This window comes from Magnolia sinica, chromosome 10 (assembly GCF_029962835.1).
Source record: "Magnolia sinica isolate HGM2019 chromosome 10, MsV1, whole genome shotgun sequence".
Classification (NCBI taxonomy): domain Eukaryota; kingdom Viridiplantae; phylum Streptophyta; class Magnoliopsida; order Magnoliales; family Magnoliaceae; genus Magnolia; species Magnolia sinica.
The window spans coordinates 50,524,058-50,537,171 of record NC_080582.1 but is presented as its reverse complement, the minus strand read 5'-3'; the positions used below and the strand labels follow the sequence as shown (position 1 = coordinate 50,537,171).

The following is a 13,114-nucleotide window of genomic DNA, read 5'->3' as shown; positions in this document are numbered from 1 at the left end:
AGACGCACCAAATAAAAGTGCAAGCATAGTCAAAAGGAATAACAAGAATTTCTTTTTCTTTTTCTCTTTTGGTAAGAATCCCAAGAAAACAGACAATGAGGTCATGCCTAGAAAATGTCTGCAGAAAACTCTACACGACGACAATAGAGCAGAATATATGCCTGTAGAATTCTACACATACCTGCAAAATAGTGATAATAAGCTAAAAACTACATGTTCCTATGCTCGGCAAAATGGAATAGTAGAAGCAAAATACTTAGTCTACTTGAAGTAGCTCGTGTTCTTCTAATAGAAATAAAGTTTCCAAAATTTCTGGTCAAAATCTGTTATTACTGCATGTTATTTAATTAACCATCTGCTGACTAGAGTCTTGGATGAGGGAGTCCCATTGACAGATTTGGTTCCAAAAGTTATGTTTCAAATATCCTTCTTAAAGTTTGGATGCATCTATTTTGTCGACAACTTTGATCCAAAAGAAATAAATACTCTCCAACTTCCATCAGATGCGTGTTTGTGGGATATGATCACTCTTAAAAAGGCTATAAGCATGTGCATCCCATAATTAGAAAAAAGGTAAGTAACTATGAATATCACCTTCGTTAAAGAAATTCGCTATTATGCAAAAAGGACTGACTTTACTATTTACAACCAAGGGAAGATTGATGGTTTGGTTTTGACCATTACTTTTGATCATCTGGCCATGGTCCAACCATCACAATGGATTCTCCTATTCCAACTGATCATGGTAAAGAGGTGTTGACGTATGAAAGGAGAGACATGAGATAACTACCCACTAACAATTCAGGTTCTAATAAATCAAAACCCAGTTGCTTTCTCATCTTCCTAATGCGTTATGAAGATCGGGAGTGTGTAGTTGTACAGCTCACTCCATTGCTCTGTTTTGGGTCCTATCAAAAACTGCCTCCATCAAGGTTGTTCCATAATGGTAAAACGGTGGCTGTAATGGCCACCACCATTACCATTATGATACAGGCCGTAACAGCCATTACAGCCCCTGTAACGGCCGTTAAGGCCCTTCTTTTTTCTTTTTCTTTTTTGAGAAAAAAAAAAAAATTGTTCCTGGGCCATTACGGGACGTTACAGGGCCGTTATGGCTGGTTTTTCCGTAACAGCCGTTATGACCGTCTCAGCCCTATAACGCGTAACGGATGCGACCATTACCATTATGTAATGGCCATTACAAACGTTACATAACCGATTTTAAACACCTGTCCTGCAGGTCATTTCTTGCCTCTCTAACCTGTCCCTATTCCCACGATGGTTGGTATGGCTCTCTCAAATATCCGTTCGGTAGACAAACCATGGAAGAAGAAATGGCAACATGGGAAAACAAAATCAGAAGTGGGAAATTACTGCATTACATGTAGGAAAGCTTCCTATTTGCTGCAAACAATGTTCTTTATCAAACATCATCATGAGGAGGGTATCACTGGCTGCAAAGCTAGGTTATTAGCTAAAGGCTACACCCAAACCTATGGAATTGACTACTTGGAAACATTTGCTCCAGTTGCAAAGCTCAACTCTATTTGCATCCTCATTTCTCCTGTTGAAAACTTAAATTGGCTTCTCTACCAACTTGCTTTCAAACATATCTCTTTGAAGAAGTCTATACTATATATGCATCCTCTGAGATTTATATGAAAGGGGAAGACTCACCACGTCTGTTGCATTAAGGGCCCGTTTGGCCAGTTGGATTGGAAGGGATTGGATGGTATTGGAAGGGATTGGATGTTAAATCCCGGGATTGGCCTGGCGTGCCAAACAGAGCCGGTGATCTGATACCAATCCCATGGATCTTAAGACAATCCACTGACAACGCCATTATTACCTTTAAATCCCATCCAATCCACCCTAATACTTTCAAATTTGCCAGGGACGTGTTTGGTTAGAGGGATTGGAAGGGATGGGAAGGTTTAATCCGGTATTGGCTGGGCGTGCCAAACAGACTGGATATAGCAGTCCAGGGATGGAGCAATCCCATGGATCTCAAGACAATCCACTGACAACATCATTATTACCTAGAAATCCATGCCATCCATCCCAATACCATCCAATCCCTTCCAATCCACCCGGCCAAACGGGCCCTAAAAGAGCTACTTATGGGTTGAAACAATCATTCAGAGCCTATTTTGAAATATTCAGCAACGCTCTTCTTAACTTCAGGTTTTCTCGATGTAGTTTTGATCATTCAAGTGTGTTAAACGTCACGATGGGTGGCAATGAGCAGGGTAGGGTTCGGGTCAGGTAGAGGTGTACCCCATACCCATACCCGCCAACGAGTATTGCACCCATATCCATACACACCAACGAGTATTGCACCCATACTCATACCCGAGTCAAGCTTGGAATGGACACCCACACCCATAAAGGAGTAGGTTACCCATTAGGGGGTTTTTTTTTTTTTTTTTTTGGAGAGAGAACAAATATATATATATATATATATATATATATATAAAAGGGGCCCGCAAAAGCGAGCCTAAGCATAAACAAGCAAACTCAACATAAACCCTTTAATATATCTAATGGCCTCATCCACCCCCATGCTTTCATTTCAAAAGCACCTATGAAATTTCTAGCCCCCCCAAATGACCCAAAAAACCACCATAAGAGTCAACCTCCACCTAACTTTACGTGCTTTCCCACACCTCCCCCATGCCAAGCCCTCAAGAGATCTTCAACAGTTTCCGGCATAACCCAGTCGACATGAAGCAAGCCCAAAAAGTGGGCCTAAACTTTAGAAGAAAAGGCACAATGCACAAATAGACGATCAATTGATTTCACAATTTACATGCGCATTAAGTAGATATTGGGAAGAATAAGAGCTCTCCTTTGAAGATTATCCACAGCAAGAACCTTGTGACCCACCAACTAAACAAACACATCAATCCTAGGAGGAGCTCTGTAGAACCAACTATGGAAATGATGGGGCAGAGAACATAAACCGTGGGGTTTTCCCATACTTCGCACAAGAAACCAAACAAAGAACTCACACGATGAATGACTCTTCCAAACCATCGAGTTTGTTTGAGAAGGGCAAGGAAAAACACTCTTGAGGAGGAGCCCGACGAACTCCCCAAACTCCTCATCAAGCAAATTTCTTTGGCTAGGGGGACTCCAAGCCACTGAGTCACCGCTCACGAAGAAGCAGTCCACCATGGAAATGAAATGATCAGGAGCAAGCCGTGCGACAATGGGGAATAGGTCTTGGAGAGCGTAGTCTCCACACCATATATCCGCCCAAAAACAAATGTGATGTCCATGACCCAACAAGAATGCAATACTACTACAAACGAGATGATATGACACCACAATCGCTTTGCAAATGTGAGAGGCTCTATATAGCAAGGACCTCTTCACAAACCATCCACCCTCCTGAACCTCATACTTTTTTTCCAATTATTTCCCTTTGAAGCCTCCCTCTGTACCAAATCTCCTCATCCATTTCCCTAAGAGAGCTAAATTAATGTCTCCCAAACATTTGATTCTGACTCCCCCCTCCGCAATCAGCTTACACAACTCAGAAGGTAGAACTTTCTACTGTCTAAAGCTCCTTTCCAAAAGAAGTATCTTCTCAGTTTATTAAGTCTATTCAGAACCTCTTTGGGACATTTGAATAAAGACATTAAATACATAGGCATAATGGAGAAGGTTGTCCTGCTAAGCGTCAACTGGCCTCCCAACGAGAGATATTGAGACTTCCAAGAAGCAAGCTTTCTTTCAATCCTCTCAATCACCCTATCCCAAAGATGTTTAGCCGGTTTAGCAATACCCAACAGAAGCCCAAGATACGTCGAAGGAAAAGACCTAGGCTTGATTACCCATTAGGGTATCAAGAGACCATTTATGATTTGACATTTTTAAAAAAGCAAAAAGAAAAGGTATGCCGGGCGCCCATACCATAACCATGCATACTGATAACAGTATGAAAAATGATCACGTCAATGGTCACCCACACGCAATATATAGGTGAATCAATCTGTGATGAAAAAATGGGCCATAATGGCCAACACGAGCAAATATGCCACATAGTGGCACCATTATAAGGCCTATACAGCTATAAATAGCCCATTTTGAAAAATTTTGTTTTCAATTTTTCTCTCATTTTTCAACTCCCTTCCTCAATTCAATAATAAAGGACACTTAGGAACTAATTTTCAACTGGATCTAGTCCTATTTTGAGGATCAAAATATTGAAAACACAAATTTTGACTATGATTCTATGAATCGTAGTGATGTGAACAATTTTAGGAAATATTGGAAGAAGAGGTAAACCATCACTTTTTGTCATTTTCTCCATTTTCTTTATATTGTATTTATATGTAATAGGCCCTAATACACCAAATTGCTTGAATTGTGTTCAGTTAGGGCTTATTTGGATGACTTTTAGCATATCAAGCTGACACTGCCTGATGCAGAGAGGACTTGTTCCTTCCAATCCAGAATGTAGATAGGTTGCTCAACATACAATGCATCCTCTATGACCTCCAGCTCCTGTCAATCTATGACATGCGAAGGGTTCTACTCATACTTAGCATCGAAACGTGAAACACGTTACGAATGTCAGATAGCTGAGATGGTAGAGCAAGTCAATATGCTACAACGCCAACCCTCTCAACGATCTCGAATGGCCCAATAAAACGTAGGGCCAACTTCCCTTTTTCCCAAACCACATCACATCTTTCATCAACAAGACCTACAGAAATACATGATCGCCCATAACAAACTCGAGGTCTCTCCAACAGCGATCTGCGTAACTCTTCTACCAACTCTCTACGGCGTGGATCCAATCCCTAAAAGCAACTTTATCAGTCGTCTCCTACATAATCTCCGATCTTAACAGGCTTCTCTCACCAACCTTTGCCCAGCAGCTCAGGGATCTACACGGTCTGCCATATAGCGCCTCATAGGGTCTCATGCCACCAAGTGAAGGCAGAGCATTAAAGGTCATCTAGGATGCTCCAGCCACTAAAGATCGCCAACAAGTGGGAGCACGTGACTATGGATTTTGTGGTAGGATTGTCGCAGACTTCCGGTAAGCATGATGTCGTTTGGGTCATTGCCAAGCAATTGATTTTTAAATCTACACGTTTCCTAATGCCTTGATTTTTTATATACATGCTTGGAGTTAGAGATTTACTATTCATGTGTACTTTCCACACATGTGCACCTACCCACACAACCCCTCACACGTGCACTACCCCACATGTGCATACTCTCACACATGTACATTGCACATACACACAAAAACCCTTACATGTTGAATAGTTTACCAAAGTATTTGACCTTTTGACCATTGACCTTGGAACAGTCCCCACATTCCACCTCACCACTCACTTTACACATCAACAAGAGAGGGAACCTCTATACACACCCTCTCGTACCTAGCCGAGGTTTCCCCCTTCTCTCTCTCTCTCTCTCTCTCTCTCTCTCTCTCCCCTCTTCCATACCTCCTCCCATACTCACCCATACCTCTCACCACTCTCCCTCTCTCATCCACCACAACAAACACAAACCCCTCTCTCACTCACTCCCTCTCACACTCCCAATCTCTAGCAAGAGAGAAAAGAAGGAAAGAAAGAACGAAGGAAAGAAAAGAAAAGAGAGAGAGGTCTTACACACCTTAGGTGGGTCCATCTTGGAGCCTGTTTGCCGACCATGTGTGGCCGCATTCGCCGGATTAGAAGCCCCCCCAAACCGAGCTCCAAAGACTGTTAAAACATCAGGGTATGAGGCCAAGGTGAGGGCCTTAGTCATGCAAAATATGACACTTGGATTAGTGTTTTGACCCTACATGTTTGAAGATTGGATTGGTAGGTTAACCATGTAAGAATGAGGCTTAATTCAATGATCAAATCACATAATAGTGATGCCTAGACTAGCCTACTCGAATGCACATTACCCAAGGGTGAGATCGGTCTGCTTGAACATAGCCAATGATGCTTAAAGTTGATGCTTGAACATGTGAGGAACAAGCCTATAAAAATATAGATGTACGCTAGAGTTGTGTGCAAGGAACTCACGTTCAAGAACACTCTTAAGACAGTAGTAGACTAATGAAATGTGCACATGAAGACTAATGTTCGAGTATATCAGTATTGCTCATTTAACTAATGGGATGCATACCGGTATGGTGTATAAGTAGCCTCAATCAAGTACTCTAGTATAATCCTTGCATAACACACAAATAAACCATTGTGTTAAAGAGGTCTAGTGCAGTGTAATGACTTCATTAGTAGAGCTGAAGTTTATGGATACGGTCTAGTGCGGTATAATGACTTCATGAGGAGAACTTAAGTGTATGAATACAGATATACATAGACATTTGAATCATGATATTGTGTATTTATATTAGCCATGTATTACAAATCCAAATATGTTGTGCCTTGACTTTAACCAATATTGATTGTGAAAGCATATGAAGACTTACCATACATTGAATGCATCTCAACCCTTGCATCAAGATGACTCATACATGTGCATCATAAGTACAGTGGAGGGTGGTGGATTTATAGGGGTTTTACGTTGGGACCTTGTGATAGGTCGTGGATATTTATACCCCTGCATATTGGGACCTTCATTGTTAGGCTGAGTCGGGTGAGCATGCTGGTTGTGCAAGAGCCCTGCTGTTGAGGTCAGATGGAGAAGAGGTTTGATGAGCCACCTAGCATCAGGCCAGGTCAAGTGAACACATTTTGTAGAGCGGGGTCCCCGACTGCCAAGATCGGTTGGGGTTATTTATGAATGCGTCCCTTTATCGTCAGGCCGAGTATGATAGATATGTGGATGCCATGGGAGTCCTACTGCTGAGGTTGGATGGAATAGAGGTGTAACAAGCCTATCGTGTGTACCTTTTCTAAAATGAGAATTACCGTTGGGCCTAGTGGGTGAGTGCCTTGAGTGCATAGATACCCCATTGTTGAGGTCGGGCAGTGGTTAAAGAGTTAGGCCACTTGAGAGGGGATGGCCCCATTATTCACTCAGATTGACAGTATTGAGATATGGTGGTGATGTCCTTTATGCGCATTGCATTCATGGCCCCATCACATTGATGACTCATATCATGACTCATGTATTACATTCTCATTCATCCTAATTATTATGTTTATTGTGTTTCCGTTATTAGTCATGATTGAGATATACCCACTAGGCTTTTGAAGCACATCCCAGTTGTTGTTTTACCTTTCAAGGGACCCTAGCCAGCCAAGGTAGCTGGGCTAGAAGAAGATTATATTTCCATTTTGATTAGTGTTAAATTTTAGGAATGTAATAATGTACTTAAAACGGATGTATATTTTGGATGTTGATATATCATATTTTGAACATGGGTAATATCTCGTTTTGGATGTTATCATATCATTGTTAAGGGGGATCTTACCGAATCAACTGTACCCAAAAAAAAAAAATCCCCTCAATCGTACCTCAAGAGGAGAGTTAGGGGCCCGGGCACCGTTTTCAATGCATGACGCATCTTGGGGCAACTAAATGTATGCCTCAATACATCAAAGGATTACCAAAACATGGGATCCTCCTCCCAAACCATGGCCAATTACAAATCACAAATTTGATATAAATTGGGTAGGAAGTCTAATTTTTCCTTTTTTAGAGATAACTTAAATTTTATTAAGAAACTCGCCAAAAGGTGGGGAAAGAATACAACACGATACCAAAAAAAAAGAAGAAGAAGAAGTAGAAGAAAGATTAGCAAATTTTGGTGCCTTTGCATAAGAAGCTCATTCCTAAACAGCAATTTTTACAAACAGATGACCTCCTCAACAGAAGATCCCTTGTTTTGAAAACATCGACGGTTCCAAGCCTTCCAAATAACCCAAAAAAAAAAAAAAAAATCCCAAAGCGACAAACCTCCAAACTGCTTTCTGGGATTTACCCACTGCACCTCCATGTCAAGCCCACAAAAGATGATCAACTAACTTCGGCATCACATAGGAGAAACCCTACGACCGAGGGGGCAATGGATGAAAAGATGGTCTATCGACTCCGCATCTCCCATGCACATCAAGCAAATGTTGGGAAAAATAAGGGATTTCCTTTGAAGATTGTCGATTATTAACACTCCCCTCCTCCTTACAAGCCACACAAAAGCTGCAATCCTTGGAGGGGCTCCATAAGACCACCGGTGGAATGGAAGAGGTGTAGACGGCTTAGATCAAACCATAGAATGAGCACATCGAAAAAAAAAAAACCCTGAACTGTGGCTTGTCCAAACCATTGAATCTTCTTCGTAAGGTGAAGGCATGAAAAGCTTCAAATAGTAAAGCAAGGTAAGGAGCTCCTAAAATTCCTCGTCCGATAAATTCCGATGACATGGAGAACTAGACAACAAACACACCGCCTATAGAATAACAACAATCCACAAGAGTGGACAGGTCCGAGGCAAGACTAGCGAATCTCAGAAAGGCTCAAAACTCTCTCTCTCTCTCTCTCTCTCTCTCTCTCTCTCTCTCTCTCATGTCAAATGGCTCATTAAGTTCTAACATGTCAGGCATACGAACCATAATGCAAGGGCATTTTCACACCGGGCTCAAGTGGGGTAGCCCATGGGATGCGGGGACACACTCAGGGTGGGTGACCCATGTGATTTAGGGCCAACGGGGGAGGTCTCGTGTTCAAGACTCCTCACCAGGGGTGATTAATGCAGGGGCATTTCACATCAGGCTCGAGTGGGGTAGCCCGTGGGATGCAGGGACACACTCGGGTGGGCGGCCCATGTGATTTGGGGCCCACGAGCCCACAAGGGGGGTTCAGCCGAGGTCCTAACCCATGAGATGTGGGGCTTGGGCTACGAGATAAAGGGATTAATTCGTCATACTCTAACAGTTTGAGCTTTTAGAGCAAGTGGTTAATTGTCCTGCATCAAACCAACTCATGCCTCCTTCAAAAGCAAGTAATTGGGAAACAGGATTTTCCCAATTTCAACAGGAATGATTTACAAAATGCAACTTCTACACATCTCTTCATGCTACTGAGGCACAAGGGGAGTGATCAGGTGGGCTGTATCATGGCTATTCCTCACACAGAGAATGGGTTGCTCCAATCTTCAGGTGCACCACACAAGTATAGAGAATGCTAGTGTATTGTATTTATTGTGTGTCCTTTTAGTGTAAGTGCATGAGCACACTTCCCTATTCCCCTGCAGTGTACTATATGCTTTTTCATAATAAAATATTATGTGTTAGGGCATGTAAGCCGAACACATCATCTCTCCCAAACTCTCCTCCTCCTTCTCTCTCAATATTCTCATCTCTTCTTCACATTATCCTCATCAAATCTTTTTCTACTTGGTATCAGAGCAAGTTCAAGGCATTCCGCATCCAACAGGTTGAGAGGCGACACGTCACCTTGCTGACGTCAACAGCCGTACGGCTGACATCAGCGTTGTACGGACGCATGGGCTCTGTTTGAGCTAAAAGTTTAGGGGTTTGATAGATCTTGATTTTAGAAGATTTGTCATGATTTTTTCAGAATTTATTGGACCTCATTTCATGGTATTTTGGGCGAAATAGAGAAATTCGAAAATCAGTTCCAGATTCCGTTTTTCTTCGATCTACCTCAAATCGGTAAGCTTTTCTTCGGTTTCTTTGCTCAAGATGGACCGAAATCTTCCTCCCAAGCTATCCATGGTGGATTTTTTACTTAAGATCAATGTTTGAGAGGTTTTTAACCTCAAATGGGCGTGCGGCTGGGCTGTTTTTCACTCGGTCAGGCCCTATTTGACTGCGTTTCATGGTATTTTGGATGATTGATATTTGTTTGAGGTTTATCTCTTGTTATGTTGAAGGATTGAGTGAGATAGAGTTGTTTGAATCAATCTTTCTTGGCATAGGGGGTCTCTTGGCATAGGTTTATTTCTCTTGGACTCTATTATGGCTGACAAAGGGCCCTCATCTCTTGGCATAGGGTCTCTTGAATCTAACCCCTTGCAGATTACCTCCATTAAGTTGAATGGTGACAACTATCTTCAATGGGCACAATCTGTAAAAGTATTTTTAGGAGCCCGTGACAAGTTGTCGTATATTTTGGATGATTCCCTGAGCTCTACAGATGTTACCTACAAGTCTTGGACAAAGGAGAATTATCAAGTTATTGCATGGTTGTTGAATAGCATAGATTCCTCGATTAGCCACTCAGTGATGTTTTTATCCTCAGCTAAAGGCATTTGGGATACGCTTCATGATATGTTCTCGGAATCTCAGAATTTTTCACGGGTATTCCAGCTTATTCAAGAAATTGGTCGGTTTCAACAAAACTCCAAATCCTTAAAAGACTACTATTCGATGCTTCGGGGTATGTGGGATGAGTTGGATATGTATCAGCCTCTTCCTTCCAAATGTAAAGAGGATCATGAACATGCTCATAAGCAACGGGATGATACTCGTATCATGCAGTTCCTCGCTAGGTTGAGTTCTGATTATCTTCACGTTCGCGATCAGGTTGTTATGCAGGATCCTCTTCCCTCATTGACGATAGTCTATGCCATGTGTCAGCGTGCTATGATCTCTACTCTTCCTTCTTATTCATTTGTGCCACCCGAGCGTTCAGCACATCTTGTTGGCAATCAGTCCTCCCTTGGTCTTCGGGTACCATCCTTGAGCTCAGAGCGCATTTCTGGTTTTGGTGGTCGTGGTAGAGGCCGCGATTTAGATCGCAGTCGCGGCGGCCGTAGTCTTCGTGGTCGTGGTGGACGTGGACGAGGACGTGATGGTTCCCGCATTTGTTCACATTGCGGTGGAACTAATCACACTATTGATTATTGCTGGCAGCTACATGGTCGTCCTACGTATGTCGCTGCTTCTATTGCTTCCACTGTTGTTTCTGAGAAACAATCTTCCACCCCGACAGCTGAGCAGTCTACTTCAGGGGAGTCTCTTATTATTTCTCGGGAGGCATATGATGCCCTTATGCGGCTTCACATTCGGGATATTCCTGAGCCTTCTCACGCAGCTTCGGCCCAGTCAGGTACCGCCCTTCTTGCGTTATCCTCTCCTACCTCCTGGGTCATTGACTCTGGAGCTTCCTCCCATATGACTGGTAAGTTGCAATTATTTTCTTCTTATTCTTCTTCTTCTCCCACTCAGTATGTCACAGTTGCAGATGGAACCCAATCTCCCATCTCTGGGATTGGTTCCATCCCTCTCTCTTCTTCCTTGTCTTTGTCCTCCGTATTGCATGTGCCTCGTTTTCCATTAAACTTATTGTCTGTTAGCTCTCTTACTAAATCACTCAATTGTTCCATCACCTTCTTTCCTTCTTATTGTTTGTTTCAGGACCTACAGACGAAGAGAGTGATTGGTGGGGGGCATAAGCGAGGAGGCGTTTATCTTCTCGATGATACACCTGTTGCTGCTTCTAATACCCTTTCTCTAGATCAAGAGTCCATGACTCGGTGGCATTGCCGCTTAGGCCACCCATCCATTGCTAGATTGAGACTTTTATTTCCCTCCTTACCTGTCACTAAACCATTATGCTGTGATATTTGTGAATTGTCTAAACATCATCGTGCTACGTTTCCTCTTAGCTCTTCTGGGAGGAAATCTCAACCTTTTCTTCTGGTTCACTCGGATGTTTGGGGACCAGCTCCGGTTACCTCGACTTTTGGATTTAGATATTTTGTTACCTTTATTGATGATTATTCCCGCATGACTTGGATTTATCTTTTGAAATCTAAAAGTGAAGTGTTTGATGCGTTTAAAGTGTTTTATCATGAAGTGTGCACTCAATTTCATTGTTCCATCAAATCCCTCCATTCTGATAATGGGGGAGAATACATGTCTACTGCCTTTCTGTCCTTCTTGCAGGAACGTGGTATTTTATCTAGGACGTCATGTGCTCGCACTCCTCAACAAAATGGTATTGCAGAACAAAAGAATCGTCATCTTCTTGAAGTTGCTCGCACCCTTCTACTTGGCATGCATCTACCCAAACATTTTTGGGGTGATGCTCTTTTAACTGCTACTTTTCTTATTAATCGTATACCCTCACGTATTCTGTCTTATAAATCTTCATTTACTATTTTGTATCCTCATGATAATCCATTTCCTCTACCACCTAAAGTTTTTGGTTGTACATGCTTTGTTCAAATTTTGGATGGGAGTAATGATAAACTTAGTCCCAGGGTGATTAAATGTGTCTTTATAGGGTATACTCGGAGTCAGAAAGGTTATAAATGCTTTGACCCATTGACTCGCAAGAAATATGTCTCTGCCGATGTCACCTTCTTTGAGGATCTTTCTTTTTTCTCTTCTCCAGGCCGATCCCTCTGTGATCCTCTTGCGCGTCAGGGGGAGTATAACTCTTATCCTCTTTCCACTAGTGATCATGGGAAAACTCCTCTCCCCTCTATTCAGCATCCTGTTGGTGATATGGGTGAGCCTAAGCCTCTGCGGGTGTATCAGCGTCGAGATAAATCTTCACAAGCTCAGTCATCTACCCTTCCGCTTACTTTGGATGTTGGTTCAAGTGACTCTCCTAACTCGAGTTTAGATCTTCTCATTGCCTTGCGCAAAGGGTCACGATCTTGTACTCAACAACCCATTAGTAATTTCATTTCAAATGATCATCTTTCACCATCTTTTCAGTCGTTTGCAGCTTCCCTTTCATCACAGACTATTCCTAGATCTCTCTCACATGCTCTTCAGAGTCCTGATTGGACAAAGGCGATGATGGAAGAAATGTCTGCTCTTAAGAAGAATCATACCTGGGATCTTGTGCCACTTCCTGTAGGCCATAAGCCTGTTGGCTGTCGATGGGTTTATACAATCAAGTTTCTTCCAGATGGCTTAATTGATCGCTATAAAGCCCGTCTTGTTGCTAAAGGTTACACCCAGACTCATGGTGTGGATTACTTCGAGACATTTTCTCCAGTGGCTAAGCTTAATTCAATTCGTGTTGTGCTCTCCTTGGCCGTTAATTTATCATGGCCCTTGTTTCAGCTTGATGTTAAGAATGCATTTCTCCATGCGGATCTTACAGAGGAAGTTTACATGCATCAACCTCCTGGCTTTGTTGCTTCTCACAACCCTGCACTTGTATGTCAGTTGAAGAAGGCTCTTTATGGACTCAAACAATCTCCACATGC

General features: G+C 42.4%; 1 protein-coding gene across 2 annotated transcripts in view; it reads right to left on the bottom strand.

Annotated features, from left to right (window-relative positions):
* LOC131258377 (synaptotagmin-5) overlaps positions 1-13,114 on the bottom strand; it is an 86,241-nt gene that overhangs the window by 46,335 nt on the left and 26,792 nt on the right. The window lies entirely within an intron of this gene.